At 43.8% G+C, this 15,154-nt stretch overlaps 1 protein-coding gene across 2 annotated transcripts in view; it reads left to right on the forward strand.

Moving 5' to 3' along the window:
• LOC138447754 (galactosylceramide sulfotransferase-like) overlaps positions 1-15,154 on the forward strand; it is a 52,243-nt gene that overhangs the window by 14,326 nt on the left and 22,763 nt on the right. The window contains exon 2 of one of the 2 annotated variants that reach the window (XR_011259939.1): positions 230-1,380. The exons of the other annotated variant lie outside the window; for it this stretch is intronic. The gene's annotated coding sequence lies outside the window, so the exon portion shown is untranslated. Of the gene's footprint in view, positions 1-229; positions 1,381-15,154 lie in introns of those variants that run through there. 2 annotated transcript variants of the gene reach the window in all.

Consider the following 15,154-nt stretch of genomic DNA (forward strand, 5'->3'; position numbering starts at 1 on the left):
AAGCTTTGAACAAGCATAATGCTCGCCTCCAGTCTTGTCATAGAATGAAGATTACCCCTACTAACTGCGCAGGGAGTATTAATTCTATTAAAGACTAGTAGGTGAGTATTAAATTCCCACCCGGACATGTATTGCACAGGAAATGTTGATGTTGGCATGTGATAAGAATGTTATGAGATCATCAATACATGGACGCCACCCTGATTTCTCTGCTTTCTATTATCCTTAGGGGAAGAGCAGAAGAACAATTCATGTGGGGGACTAGCAGACGTAATCGCCTGGAGTCAAGAAAGCTCGACATGCGGTTGAAGTGTTTCGAGTCTTCGCCAGTTGCAGGACTTAATGTGGATTTAAAGAGTGACTTTTTTCAGAGCGAGTAAAAGAGAGGAGGAGCTCAGGGACAGGATGTGGTCATAGCTGAGCTTGGAGTGAGATGGACTACAGAGACTTTGGGGATTGTAGTTCAGAGGAAGAAAAGTCTGTTGGGACATTTTTCAGTGTTGTTGTTGGTTTTATTAGTTTGTTGAAACTGCTGAGGAGTAGTAAAATAAAGAAGTTGAAGCATAATGCTCGCCTCGTAGTCTTTATTAGAATACAGTTAGCAGGGGTAATCTTTATTATCCGACCTTTGCCTAGCCTACAGCAAGTTTGAGAGGTACTGTAGGGTGACTAATACGTTATGCAGCATTAGGCCAAAGTTGCAGGAGGTCTGTTGCAATTTAGTTAAGCTAGAGAAGCGGGGCAAAGTGAAGGTGATTTACCTGCTTTTAAGGATGTGCATTTAATGAGAGAATAGTGCATTTATTAATGAGTTTTTCTGTACTAAAATACAGGTCATTGTAGTGAGCGAAGCAGTACGTAAAGATTTTCTAGTGTAGAGAAGGAGCTAATTATCCCCACCTCAACCATCTCGCCCATAGGGCCTTTATATGTTGGATGCCAGAGTGTGAGACATGTGCGGTACCAGTGAAGATACCAATACGTAGGAGAAGCAAGATTCCCATTGAGAAAACCATATTTGCATACAAGACGATACAATGGCCATTTGAATAAAATCCCTGAAGAAATAGAGCAAATGAATGATGAAGAAGAATAGTGATGTCATACAGAGCAAAGCTGATGTGTAGAGAAGAGATGCAGAGACTAGAGAATGCACACCATTCTATAAGGCATCAAGAAAGTATCGAGATAAATGACATCTTGGGATCAAGATGAAGAAGCTTATGCTACAGAAATAATGAAGAGATCAAGCTATTTCATACGTGTACACATGCAGAGAAACGCAAGCAGACAAAGTATCCTTAAGGCTAACTTTATAGTGACTAGAGTGCGGCATGCGCCAACAGGTCCGTCCAGGAACTGTAATGTATGCTTTTTATGAATTTGCACCTTTTTGATAAATAAAATGAAATTGTAGGACACAGTTTTTGAGTGTTCGGGCATTTCTTGGTAGGTGTTTATAGTTGATCAAATCATCTTTCTTGAACCTTAACCTATCCTTTTTGCACATATTCAGTATAGCCTGCTCTAGCCCAGTAGCACCAGCTCAGTAATGAGGCAGAGCACAATTTATTGGCCAGAAACCTGTTTTGATATATTACACGGCGTTTATAGTTGATCAAATCACCTTTCTTGTACCTTAACCTATCTTTTTTGCATATATATATATATATATATATATATATATATATATATATATATATATATATATATATGTATATATATATATATATATTGGAGTCAGTAACAGATGGCTGTTCTCACTACGTACGATAACAGTGCTGAGCAAAAGGAGGAAGGTTGCTTTTTCCATTTTCTAAGTGTGGCACAGTTAGAAAACAATTGAATTACAGGCAAAACTCAGAAAGGCAAGGTTGGATGAGCCAAGAAGCCATGGCCATATCAGACTGGGATGAGCTGTCATTGGATACAAATCGTGTAAAAGAATGAAGCTTCTGTTCAGAAGGCACGCACAAAAACAAGAAGACGTCCGAGGTCTATTAAAGAATAGTCTTTTAATACACTGAAAGCTCAACTTCGTGGTCTTCAGTCACATGGGGAGAAGAAGTTGGAGGAGCATGATGTCACACCTACGCACGAGGGCAGAGTGTGCCTTCACTCCCCTGAATTCCCTAGAGAAAGAAACATGTTCAAGGCTGAGTTCAAAGTCCCAATTGACAGTGGACCACTGAGGTGATGATGGATGGTCATGTTAATTGGTGGGAAGCTATGGTTAAGACTAGCTCATCAGCACCTGGACTCTCGGCCTGCGTGCTGCTAACGTAGGTGGGAAGGTACTGACAGAGGTTAGAAAGTAACCAATGATAGAGGACCGCATGATCAAGGGTCCTATAGTTGTATAGCCAATTAAACGTCATATTTAGTGATGTTCATAGTGACATATTTTGGGGAAGGGCTTAGTTGCCCCACCTGTTGTTAAGAAGCCTATTGTAATGCTCACCTGATTCCCAAAGAGGCGCTGGTCCCGGCTGAACTGTTATAGTCTCTTCAATTGAGAAGCGTAGAGCTCGGATGACTCTCTGGACTGGGCTTCCTCTTATTGACCGTCTGGCTTGCAGAGTAAGGTTTCTGCAGGCGGAAGAAAAAAGGGTTAATGATCGTTTGGCTGGACTTCCTCCTCACTAATCGCCAGCTCTCCGAAAGTGCAATGTCCTGGTGAGCTCTCACCTTAGGCGTATAAATGCTGGGCTCTCCATCCTGCGACTTATGCAGGGGTGCGTGGGTTCCAGTTACGTCACTGGAGGTCCTCAAAGTCTTTTGTGGCCTTAGAAGTGGCACAGGTGCTGAGATGCCAAAAGGCGATGCCGCCGTTACTGCACGAGCGGATGCCAGTAGGTATAAAGAGTTTATAGTCTTGAAGAGATGGGCACCTTTAATGAAGTCTTTGCATTGTCTTTTTCAGGTGCCTGGATGCTGAGGGCGTGGTCACTGAGAGCACAACATGTGCGGTTGTACGTAGGTATGGGAATTTCAATGACATCTCAATAATGTCCCTTGTTTTCTGTTTTCAGGTCTTGAGATGTTGCGGGCGTTGTTCGTCCGTTGCCGTTGCACGTGCGAAGTACGTGAGTATAATGATCTGTGACCTTATTATAGCACCTCTAACAATGTTCTTTTCTTATTTGCAGGTGTCGGGACCTTGAGGGCTGTTTCCCAGTCGGGGATGCTCGTAAGTGTTAGGCTTTCTTGCAGTCTTTAATGGCACTTAAATAATATCTTTTCTTGTTTTCCGGTGCCGGGCTGCTGCGGTTGAAGAGATCGTAATCCGCGCACAAAAGCAGGTAAGAAAAGTAAATGCGGCCGCCTTCACCCGATTCCTACTTAACAATGTTCTTTGTCTTTACAGGTGCCGTTAGGCTGCTGAAAAGAAGGCCGCGAATAATCCGTGAAAGCACAGATGGATCAGGTAAGCGAGCGCGGCTGCGAACGTGTTGCAGCTTGCTAACCTTATGTTTCTTTTGCTTGCAGGTTCTGCCGGTGTCTGGATTCCTGGATGGTAAGTATAGTTCTCGTGTCTTTCTTCCACAGGTTGCTGAGCTGAAGCTGGAGATGTCACTGGAATGCTGGAGCTGACTCGGTGAGCATCCTGCTGCAGATGCAGAATAACGCGAAGCACGTTTTCCCAATCAGGTGTGGTTTGAATAGTGTTGGAGTGATTGGGTGTCTTCTTCCTCAGCCTCGCCCAGGTAAAAGAGTTCCTGTGTTCCAGAGCTAAGGAGTGGCACCAGCCCCACCCAGGTAAGAAAGTAGTCCCAGTTCAGGGAATAGTTCCTCCCAGCAGAAGGCTGGGGACTTCATCCTGCCAGCATTTGCAAAGGTGAGTATGCAGCATGGTCTGCTACAGGTAGGTCCACCCAAGCACCTTTGCAAGAATTATGAGCCCGGCGCCCCTGGCGCCGGGACTGAGGTTCCTTATGAGCCTGGCGCCAGAGGCGCCAGGACATGGTCGAAAGGGCCCCAATAGGGGTTTGCTGGAGCCGGGGACGAGGGTCGTGAGCCTGCTTCCGGGGATGCTGGGCTTGACTTGGCTTCTCGGGAGCAGTGCTCATGACACCTACTACATTGTTTCACTTCCCAAAATAAGTATGGATTGTTTACCTAGATGATCCTTGTAGAACCTATCACACTCACCATTAGCTTTTTGTATTTTGCCATGTAGGATGACGTTAATGATACGTAGGTTAAACGTCACCTATGCCGTTTTTTTACTGTAAGAATGTACGTTTTTTCTAAATGCTTTGCGAAGTCTCAAGAGAGATCGTAATGACGGATGTCTGCTGATGTCCATTGTACTCCCTGGTTTAGATAATTAATATTAAAACAGTATCTTTTGCCAACTACCTGATTATTGATATTTGAGTAAACTCTGCAACCACCTTCCATCTCTAAGGTATTGCTAACCCATCTTAAAAGGCTGGGAGAACCCCCAGTGCATGTGGTAGCTGAGAGAGGATGGTTAGATAAACCCATCGAGAGAAGTAAGCTTTGGGGTTCTGGCAATATCACACGACCTCTGCCATTCGGCTGAAAGGACGTGAAGCTCCCTGTAGATAGTGGTTTTAGAGGAAAGTAAGACTTGGACAAGATAGGGTGAGTTGGGTTCCCCGGTTTCCATAAAAACCACTCCCGGCGTCTACAGAAAGCTGAACGAATGAAAGGTTGGAAGAAACTACTGAGGAGGCATGCAAACCTGAGAATCATAAGTTGAAAAAACACGATTGGTGAGTAAAAATTGAGCCAACTGGCAAACAAATGAATAGGCAGTGGGTAAGGAGAACGATAAGGGAAAAATAAGTAATGGAGGGAGGTAGGGATGACGTAGGAGACAGGTTTGATTGAAGACGAAACCAAGCAGGGCTGTTTACACTTTGTATGGGGTATTTTTAGGGGCGCAATGAGCCTTAAGAGAGAAGACAAAGATGCATGTGGCCGGCCGAGTATGTTTGTTTGTCTGTTTGTTTTATGTGATTGTGTATTGATGACAAAATAGTAAACAATAAAGAGGAGAAACGCAAGAGTTTGAGGAACTAAGCGTGTATTTCAAATGAATTTGTATTGATGGTGTTTTTTAGCAGATTAAAGTAAAGTAAAACATTTGAATAAAGGGTTGGAGCCTGCGACGATTGGTGCATGTTCATATTATGTTATTTTTCATTTGAATAAGTAATGTGTATACAGTGAGTATAGACAGTCAAAGAGTGACGTGTCAAAAATGGAGGATACTACTCTGCTTATACCTCGATGTAAACGCACACCTAAGCTTAGAAAATACAATAAGGAATGGGGTAAAGGAACCACTGACAAAGAGTACATGTCATGACCGCAAGAGGGATCGCCCTTTGAAGGCAGTTCTGCAGCATATGATGACATATTTGTGGCTAGCGATCTAGTCTAATATATCAGGAGGAGAGCAATGAGTCACCTCCTAGCGATCAAAATATTTAATGTATGCACAGAGGGGGTGAGGAGCCTTCTGCGCCACGCCTGAAGCAGATGGCGATAGCAAGAAAGATGATGGGATGTACCCATTAAGGGAGCTCAAGGCAGCAATAGGATATAGTAGTAATGAATCGCCTGTGCAAAACAGGGACAAAGGCTCAGAAAAGAAAATACGGAGAGAAACGTCATCTCAAAGGTCCCAAGGGACAATGAGAGACGCCACAAGAATAATAGCAAACTACTGAGAATATCTCTAGATGAAGGGTGGGACATAAAGGGATGGTAAGAAGAAGAAAAGACAAAACTGATGGGTTAGCGTTTATACAGAACAAATGAATGGGTGGTCAGAGTTTGCACAGACTCAATGATAAGAGCATTGAAGAGATGAATAGTACACAGCATTGATTGAATGTAAAAGGAAGAAATGAATCCTAAATCCAACAGTGACAAGGGAAGGTTTAGACATGGACATAGGACATGGGGGGTTTTGGGGGAAACAAATCCCCCCACTATTTTAAGTGGGTGGGATATAATGGCATATGTCCCCCCCAGAATCTCTTGTTGTGCACTGACAGTGCACTGCCACTGCCTTCTGCTGCACATAATTCCTGGCTCAGCCAGGAATAGCTGCCAGTGCCGGGCACAGGGCCATCACGAGAGGGGTGCAGGAGGGGCACACTGACCCAGGCCTCGCACTTGCGGGGGCCTCGCGGCGCATTCAACGACTGACCGTCATTCCACACCTATTAAGGCCCAGGGAACGCTGTCTCATGGAGCTATGACAATGCTGAGCGAGCTTAGCCGCTGTTGGACAGTGGTCTATCTTTTGGCTTGACAGCTTTATATCCCTAATAACTAGGGCAGTAGCAAGTCAAAGACTCCAAGAGATGTGACTGAGGTGACACAAACACATAGACACGCACGCGCTGTGGGAGTTAGACCCGCAGGATGGCGTAGATTTTACTAATCAATTACGGAACATCATTTTCAGAAGGAGCAGTTACTTCTATTAAGCTAAAGAACCAGAAAAAAAACGTACCTGCTGCTGGCCTCCCACACCACGCTCAGAATGAGTGTTGCTGACCTTCCAAAATTCTAACAGGGTGGGATGTACTCTTGCCAACCTTCCAAACCACACTCAGGTTTAAGGCGCAGTTCTCCTCTTATAAAGCACACTTGAAATGGGTAAAATATCAACTTTCCATCTTCGAATGCACTATAACATATAAAAATGATATGTTCTGCATGAACCCACAATAACACGGAAGAGTGATATGTACTGCATGAAACCAATACAAACGAGCATTGATAATGGAATGGTGATACTTGACCATGATATGACAATGGCTGCAAAATGGTGTGAACACCTGGGCAAATTATACCAGTGCTTGGCAAACGCCAATGATACATACACACAATCCAAAACTGTTGTCTTTGAGAATGCTTGTTTTTCTTATGACTTCGGTGCAAGAAAGAGATGCAAGGACACACAGACTACTTATAAATCAAGTGGCTAAAGGCACACTTGGTGAAGACATGTTCTATTACACCAGTAGCACAATTACAGCTGCAATTAATATGTGTTTTTCTATTATTATTATTAGAGTATTTATTGAGCACAGACCGTGCTTCGGCAAGCAACTAAGCGCTTTACAAGTCTTAGGAGAAAGTACACACTGAGGAAAGCAGAGATTCAACGGATCGGGGAGCGAAGAATGAGGGTGGGAGAGGTTAGGCAGTTTAGCAGCAATGTATATGCAAACAGGGGAGGAAAGAGGAGGGAGAAGATTCCCCCAGTCTCAGGATAGGTGGGGAGTTGAGCCAATAACTCTCAGAAGACTGCTTAGAAATAACACTGTAAGACCATCTACTGCACAAAGTGTGGTGTTACTGTTTTGACAGAGATTGCTCAAAGAGTTCTCACGAGGATATGTTTTGGTTGGGAAGATGCAGGTAGTGGGTTTGTATGGCGATAGGGATTATTCGCATGGGGTAGTCAATGGGTGAGTCAATAACCAAACAACACCCTCAGTGCCTCTCCTGATATCCTATATATTGCCGATATGTTATCCAGTGTAATAGTTTTGGCTCATAGGTGGTGCTTACGCACCACCGAATAACTAAACTAATTAGGGGTGCCTCCTACCACTCTGAAACAGAGGGAAGACTCCACATATTGCATTAAAAACACTGATAATGCATTTGTACAAGAATTAGCGCACTGTGGCGCCCTATCAGGCTTTTGGGCCAACCTGCAAAAAACAATAGCAGTCCCTTTAAAAAAGAACGACGATCTACTGACACTCTTACATACAAATTGGAACTTCCAGGTACAAACGGCCTTGGTGAGGTACTTGGGGGTAAACATTACAGTCTACCTCTCAGACCTCTTTGAAGCCAACTACACGCCCCTGTGGAATACCATCCAAAAAGACATTAAGAGATGGCTCACACTGCCCATCCCATGTTTCACCACCATAAAAATTAATATATTATCAAGATTTCTGTTTTTGTTTCAATCCCTCTCAATTATCATTCCGGAATCCTTTTTAGCAGAAGTAAAACGTATACTACTTAGATTCCTATGGGCCGACAAAAGACCGAGGGTACAATATTCCACATTAATACTACCTAAAGAAGGGGGAGGAATGGGATATCCAGACCTAGAAAAGTACTATAAAGCATCCCAACTCCGCATACTTCCGGACCTCTTTTGGGAAAACCCCGAAAAAAAGTGGGTAGCAATAGAAAATTATATATTCGCTCCAGTTACGTTAGGAGAATGGTTATGGGTTCCACAATCTGCAATGACGCAACACGTAAAAGAACACCCCATCGTCAAGGAGACTGAAATTTGGCACTTTCAATGCATTGACTGAGTTGTTTTTTCACCGCAAGATGCCATGAAAAAGTACTGTGAATTGAACATGTACTATTAATGTCTTTTTTTTCCTCTGAAAAACTTAATAAAAAACAAATAAAAAAAAACACTGATAATGTAATTAGCTATAGCCCTGACCCTTTGCAGCAAATCTAAAAATGTAAAATGTGCCTACTTCAAACCTCCTAGGCATCTCAGCCTGTGATCCACTCTGAGAACAATCAAACATGTACTGGCCTCAGAATCAATATATATTGACAGCCCAATACATCTGAAAGACTTACAGGGCTGTTGCAGAGTCTGTCAGTGATCAATCAGAGCCTGATGTGAGACTGGCAGAGTCTATCCCAACCCTGCTGACCTCCCAGAGGCACAAACCCTTTTATAAATGCCCTAATGTGTCCAGCAGGGGGGGAGCCAGCTTGCCCCCACACTGGGCTCCACAGTGCAGAAGTCTTCCCCTGGCCATGCTAATCCCTATGGCAATTCCCACCCAGTTCCTGCCTACCCCCACCCAAAACACATCCTCATTGTAACTCTTTGAGCTAACCTCAATCAAGCCTTACCATCAAACTTTGCCCTCAAAGCGTCTGCGAGTGCTTTCTCAAACAAGTCTTCTGAGAGGTAATGATTAATTGAAGTTGTAAACACACTACTGTTGTAATAAAAATGTCTTGACAAGGTCTGCCAGCAGCCACTTCATTTTAAAGCACCACGTGTCTTTCACTGAAGTCCTTTTAAAAACAAGCAATGGCAAAGCCAACAGTTTTGGCTTGTGCATAAGTATTAGGCATTTGCCAAGCACTGCTATTAGATGATCAGGTACTCAAACCATTTTGCACCTGCTACCATCAACGGCCAGTTAATACCAAAACTGTTAGAATTGCCAATGCTTGTTTTGCTTTGCCCTTGATTTACAGGACCATGCATCAAGGGTAAAACAAATATAATACTTGGCTAAACTGAACCACATTGAATATAGGCCGGTGTAGTCAGTAATAAAATGTATGGTGCATAGTCAGCCTGGACATAGTTTCTTTTACTGGCTGGGAGTCCTTATATGGTAATAATTGCAATATTGGTGCAGCCTGAATGGACATACATGGGAACAGCCAGCACAAACATATTTTTATATTAGCATATGTTGTGTGCAAAAACGGCATGACATGCATTAGAAAATGTTCCTGCGCATGGTTTGTGACTTGCAACTATTGGGTTTTTTCATGTGCTTCCGTACAAAACCAATTGCAAACTGTATAGATTTCTACCCAATTTTGCAAAGAAAGTGCAGCAAAATGCATCATCTTAACCCAATGTTTCAAAAATTTTCTTGGGAGTGAGACACCCCTCAAACTTTGCTTGTTTGATTTAGTCTCCCTCACTGTGCTTTGTCGATCCCACATAATTGATGCAAACATTTAAGCCTCTTCAGTCCAGAAATTCACCAGCTGCCACTTTACATGATCTACCTGTCACTGTTTATGATGTGTGTTTTAATGTGCACACAGGGGCAGCATGCTCCTTAATGCTGGTGTGACGCACCACACACCGTCATACCATCCTTGTATCTTCATGCATATGATACAAATGTTAGTCTGGCATAACCTTTCTTCAGTACAGAAATCTAACTTTGCTGTAGTTGATTTGCAGTTGTAATCATTACCCATATTTGGGTTCCTCCACATAAACTCAAGGGGAGATTTCTCGCGTCTCCTGTTTGCGGTGGTGCTGCCGCTGGCCCAGTGCAAAAATGGTAAGGGGGCCTCACCCAATTTTTTTGCCCCGGGCCTCACCACACCTTGTGACAGCCCTGGCCGGGTAGTTGCTTGCAACTTCACTTGCATGCAAAGACGAAAGTTCTGCTTGTGGCACTGCCCGGGCGAGAAACAAACTGCACGTGCCCTATGCAGTGCACAACTGCGCAACCTCTGGAGTCCAGTCACAGTGCTGCTGACTACTGTCGTTGAAGCGAGCTCGGAGCATGAGCGAGCTGGCTGACTGAGGCAGCGATGCCGCATACTGAGTCTCAGGCTGGGCAGGGACGGTCATATCCTATTTGCTTTTGCAGCAGCGACCAGGGAAATTCAAGTGGTTGCAGTCTCACTTGCTGCTTGCTGGGCTGTCTGCCAGCCTGCCTGCATCTGATCAATCCGTTCGTGCGTTTGAGAATCGATTACCGTGACGGTCTGAAACCAAGAGTTTGCTGCTAACCTTAAGGTAGTGTGTCTGTGTGTCAATCTGTGTGTGGCCCACTAATGTAGCAATAAACTTTCTACACCATCATCATGCCTTGAATGAAATAGTTCAGTTATTTTCAGAAATGGCCTGTTTTCACCGCAGTGGGGTTCTGTCACGTGTCAGGAATATTGTCGTTGCATCTTAAATTAATTACCTCCTTAATATACTTACAGGGTTATTGATAGCTGGCTGCTGCCTGCTGGTGGCATGTTTGATGTTTGATAGCCTAGATATAACGAATATATTATTTTAAGGGGCACAGGGTGAGTATGCATGCTGGTTGCAACGGGGACAATGAAAACACTGAATAGGCATCCAGACACACATGCACCCATCCCCAACCTGCACATCCTGCACATCTGTACACTCATCCTCCCATCATCTAACAGTGCAACATTAGATTTAAAGCCGATGTGCCTCACCTCATGCCTTCTTGGAAGGGTGCGGTGGGATGGCAGAGGGTGTTGTGTAAGAATCAAGTCTTTGCTGATATCATTTTTATTTGTACGGTGAGACAGCCCTTTCTATGTGGAGTCTCTTGCTGCATTTATCTAGCGTTTCCTCTTCATTGTGGAGTCTTCAAATCCATGTTCCTTCCAGCATGCTCAGCTGCATTTAAAAACACATGCTGACAAAGCCAAGGGCAAGGAGAGAAGAATACATGCAAAGGACACAAGGGTACTATTGAGGGTGGACTGGTCATACATGACCAGGCTGGAGGCAGAGGCTTTGATTCGCCGCAATAGCTGGCAGTGTAAGATGATAGATCTAAGGTGTGCCTGGACATAGAACTTTAATGCTGTGAGATTGCAGAGGTCTTCTTGAGAGCTCTATGATAAGGGCTCTACGATAAGGGCTGTCAATCTGTGTAATGTGCCATGACAACCCGAGACGTAGACATGGACAGCACTAGGAGCACTAGAAGGAGAGAGCAATTCCTGGGAAATCTCAGGTTTGGGCGGGGTAGCATGTAAGATGATCCCGAGAAATTGATTTTATACATATATATATAAGCAATGTGCCAGGTGTGTTGAGGTAGTTCCTTGTATTGCCGATAATGTTTTAGGTGAGAGGGGGCAGGGGTGGGTCCCAGGTATGGACTCGTAGTGTGTGACTTGACTGCGGGGGGGGGGTGCTCGCAGATGTTGGCCAGAATGTTTCCCAGGTGAGCTTGAACTGTTGCCAGGAATGGACGGGCCCGTGGAGACAGGAGCATGGAGGTTGCCATGGTTGTCTTTCAGGAATGGGCAGGTAGCATGCGAAAAGAGACAGGAGGGCAGGGGCCTCAGGCATGCAATGGCAAGTGTTGTGCAAGGTGGACAAATGGATACTCAGAAATGGGTAGGTGGGGAGCAAGGTGCCCTAGATGACTGGAAATATGGCATTCAGTCGAAGCTAGGCTGTGTAGGTTGTAGGCTGAACAGATATGGGAAGAGTTAGGCCTGGCGGTTCTAGGCTGGTCAATAGGGGCAGATGTAGGCCTGCAGCAGGGATTCTTATGTCGGCAGAGGTAGGCCTCCAGCAGGGATTCTGATTTTGACAGACGTAAACACTGCAGCAGGTATTCTGGTGGGGACAGAGGTATGTCTGCAGCAGGGAATCTGGTGTGGACAGAGGTAGGGCTGCAGCAGAGAATCTGGTGTGGGGAGCGGTAGCTCTGCAGCGGGGATTCTGGTGTGGACAGAGGTATCCTCCAGAAGGGGTTCTGGTGTGGGCAGGGGTCAGTGGTTGTTCATTGGATAGGTGGACATGTTTTTAATTTGGATCCACCTTTAAAAATATAGAAACTGCTTTTTCTTTCTTCCACATTTGCCTATGTGTCTCCCGGCCTTCTCTGTCCCAGTTTTCATCTATCCTGCCTATTGTTCTCATGCCCCTATGCTTATGGGTGGGGTGACGGATCGGGTCAGCTGCCTGAAAGGAGAACAGTCGTACTCGTACCATAACCCACCCTGGCCCGATGCCACACCAGGGGCCAGGTCACGGTGACCCGGTCACCCTGCATCTACCCTGAAATACAATAGGGGAACTGCAGCACAGTGCGGGCATTAGGGGAGGTGTGGTATTCAAATGATTACTGAAAAGCTTAGCACTGGCCACTGGCTTAAGAGGTGCTCTGTGTGTCTTTTCAACACCTGTCAAACTGCCAATGCAAAGAGGCCAGCCGGTAATCTCCCGGCTGCCACTGGTGTGCACCGCTTACATTCTCTGGTGTGCACGTGCACCACCTGTCAAAAGGCTGCCGCCAGCCCCTAACCGATGTGCATGCATAAAGGGGGCCTAGAAACTGTCCAGGCTTCGAAGGCTCAGAACCGCTCATGTCTCTTGTTCTAACCATTAATGGTCAACAACGGGAATCGCCAATGGAGGAAATTTGGGAGAGAATTGGATGTTACTGGATTAAGGTAGTGGGATCGATATGTTTAGTTGTGCGCTATTTACCACTCTCTAATTAGAGTTCAGATGTCGGCAGCAAGAGCCTCACTCCCAGTAAATCACCCACTGTGACTTACACAATGTACTGAAATTATTAACAGTTAGGGAGGGCTTGCTGCGCCTTGACTCAAAATTAAACACTAAACAACAATAACAATATTGGCAGATAGTGTGGTTTATTCCACGTCGTAAATGCAATGGTACAGTCGACACGTGTTTCGACCACCTGGCCGTTCTCAAGGCTGATCATTAGTGGATGACAATCAATTCAACCAAATTATTAACAATGTGATGACAAAACAGTAATTAGAACAAAAAATGGGGTTCTATCCATGATGTCAAAATATCGATCCACAGTAAATATAGATTATGGTCCAAAATCAAATGACAAATTGACATGAATAAACAGGATCCATAAGTGAAAAACAAAAGAAAATCATATACAATATCATGCGACAATGATATACATTCAGAATTAAAGTGCAAAAATCAATTGTAAAAGAACAAACAAACACATACCACATTACAGGACAGAGATGGTAATTGGATTCCGATGTGTAATTTCAAAGAGAAAAAAGTAAAGCAGAGAATGAACATTACGGCCAATTTAATGTCCGACAATTATTATCAATGTAGGGACATCCCATGATGTACATTATATCATGCCATGAGGATGTGAATTCCTGTTTATAAATCTATTGGAAATAAACACCCAATGGTGTGATCCAGATTCTATTCCCAAGTACATCATGTGTATGTCATATTGGCGATATTAGAAACTGATGAGTTGAACATGCTCTCCAATCAGTGCGGGTGAAAATCTTATCTGTATGCATGCAGTGAATGGATAGTGTTAGTGTGACCAAAAAACCCATAACAAAATGATCATGGTTAAGCTTACCCTATTTCGTATTCACGGTCTAAATCACCTGAAAATGGATGCAAATACTTTAAAAATAGCCATACTAGACCTAAAATCGGTAAACTAGTTCACTCAGAATGTATTTGCTAAGTTCAGCTAGTGAAAGAAACACTGTACCTTTGAAAAAACGTATGTCCAATTGTGGGTCGTTGACTCCATTGATATCTTTCAAGCAAATAACACAATTCGTGTTTAAATATTCATATGAACCTGTAAAATGACCAGGGTTATAGCTCAATACTTGGCAATACATATGTGAACAATCCATGGATAATCATAAGTTTGGAGAGGAGTTTAACTGCACTCAAGCACATACCTGGGATTCGTTACTACTTGTTCTCCCAGAAGATAGTTTTGCACTTGTGTCAAAGCGATATAATTCCAATAAATTGCATAGATGCCTGCGCCACAAAATATGTACCTGCAAGCCCAAGAGATGTAAAAATGAAATGTCACCAATGTTCTTCTGACAAAGAAGTCGCAGAGTGATGAGCCCTGCTCGTCTAATAAATAAGTGACCAGTATAACATGTATATCACCAATATAACGTGTGATTGAAAGTGACAAGCGATCTTACCTATATTAGGTTGGCTTCCATTGTGGATAATATATTAGGTAGTTAGTCACTGAACCCACAGTCGCACAAAGGAGAGACATGAATGGAGCCAATTTGAGCGCGCAATGGGCCGTTTCCGTCAAGTGTGCCTGATGACATCACACATAATACATACAATGTGTGACGCCATATGTAAACAAAGAAACATCACAGTTTCTTTGTGGAATCATATAAATCCGGTCCTGCACAACGATTCGCCATGTTCTACCATTATCTTTAACTGATGTGAGTAAATGTCAAAACGAATCTGTTGGCAGGTATTGATTGGAATAAAATCCGCCAGGTGAAATAAATTTCATAACAGGCTATATACGTGAATGAACATTGAAATTACCAATGTGTTCAATAAATGGTTAAGATACCCATCATACATCAGTACCATTTCAATGGTATAGCTATCAGATAGCAATATTGTCACGATAATGCACTGTGTTATATCACTAGCCATAAAATAGCAATATTATCACTATAGTGTACTGTGTGGTATCACCAGAGAATGACCCATAACATGTACCCCACTGGTCAATAGTGTAGTATGTAAGAGCAATGCTCTCATGTTGAATGAGAACTCACTGTCACTAGAGCACCAATCCAACCAGGC

This window comes from Ambystoma mexicanum, chromosome 3q (genome assembly GCF_040938575.1).
Source record: "Ambystoma mexicanum isolate Mex_15411 chromosome 3q, UKY_AmexF1_1, whole genome shotgun sequence".
Lineage (NCBI taxonomy): Eukaryota > Metazoa > Chordata > Amphibia > Caudata > Ambystomatidae > Ambystoma > Ambystoma mexicanum.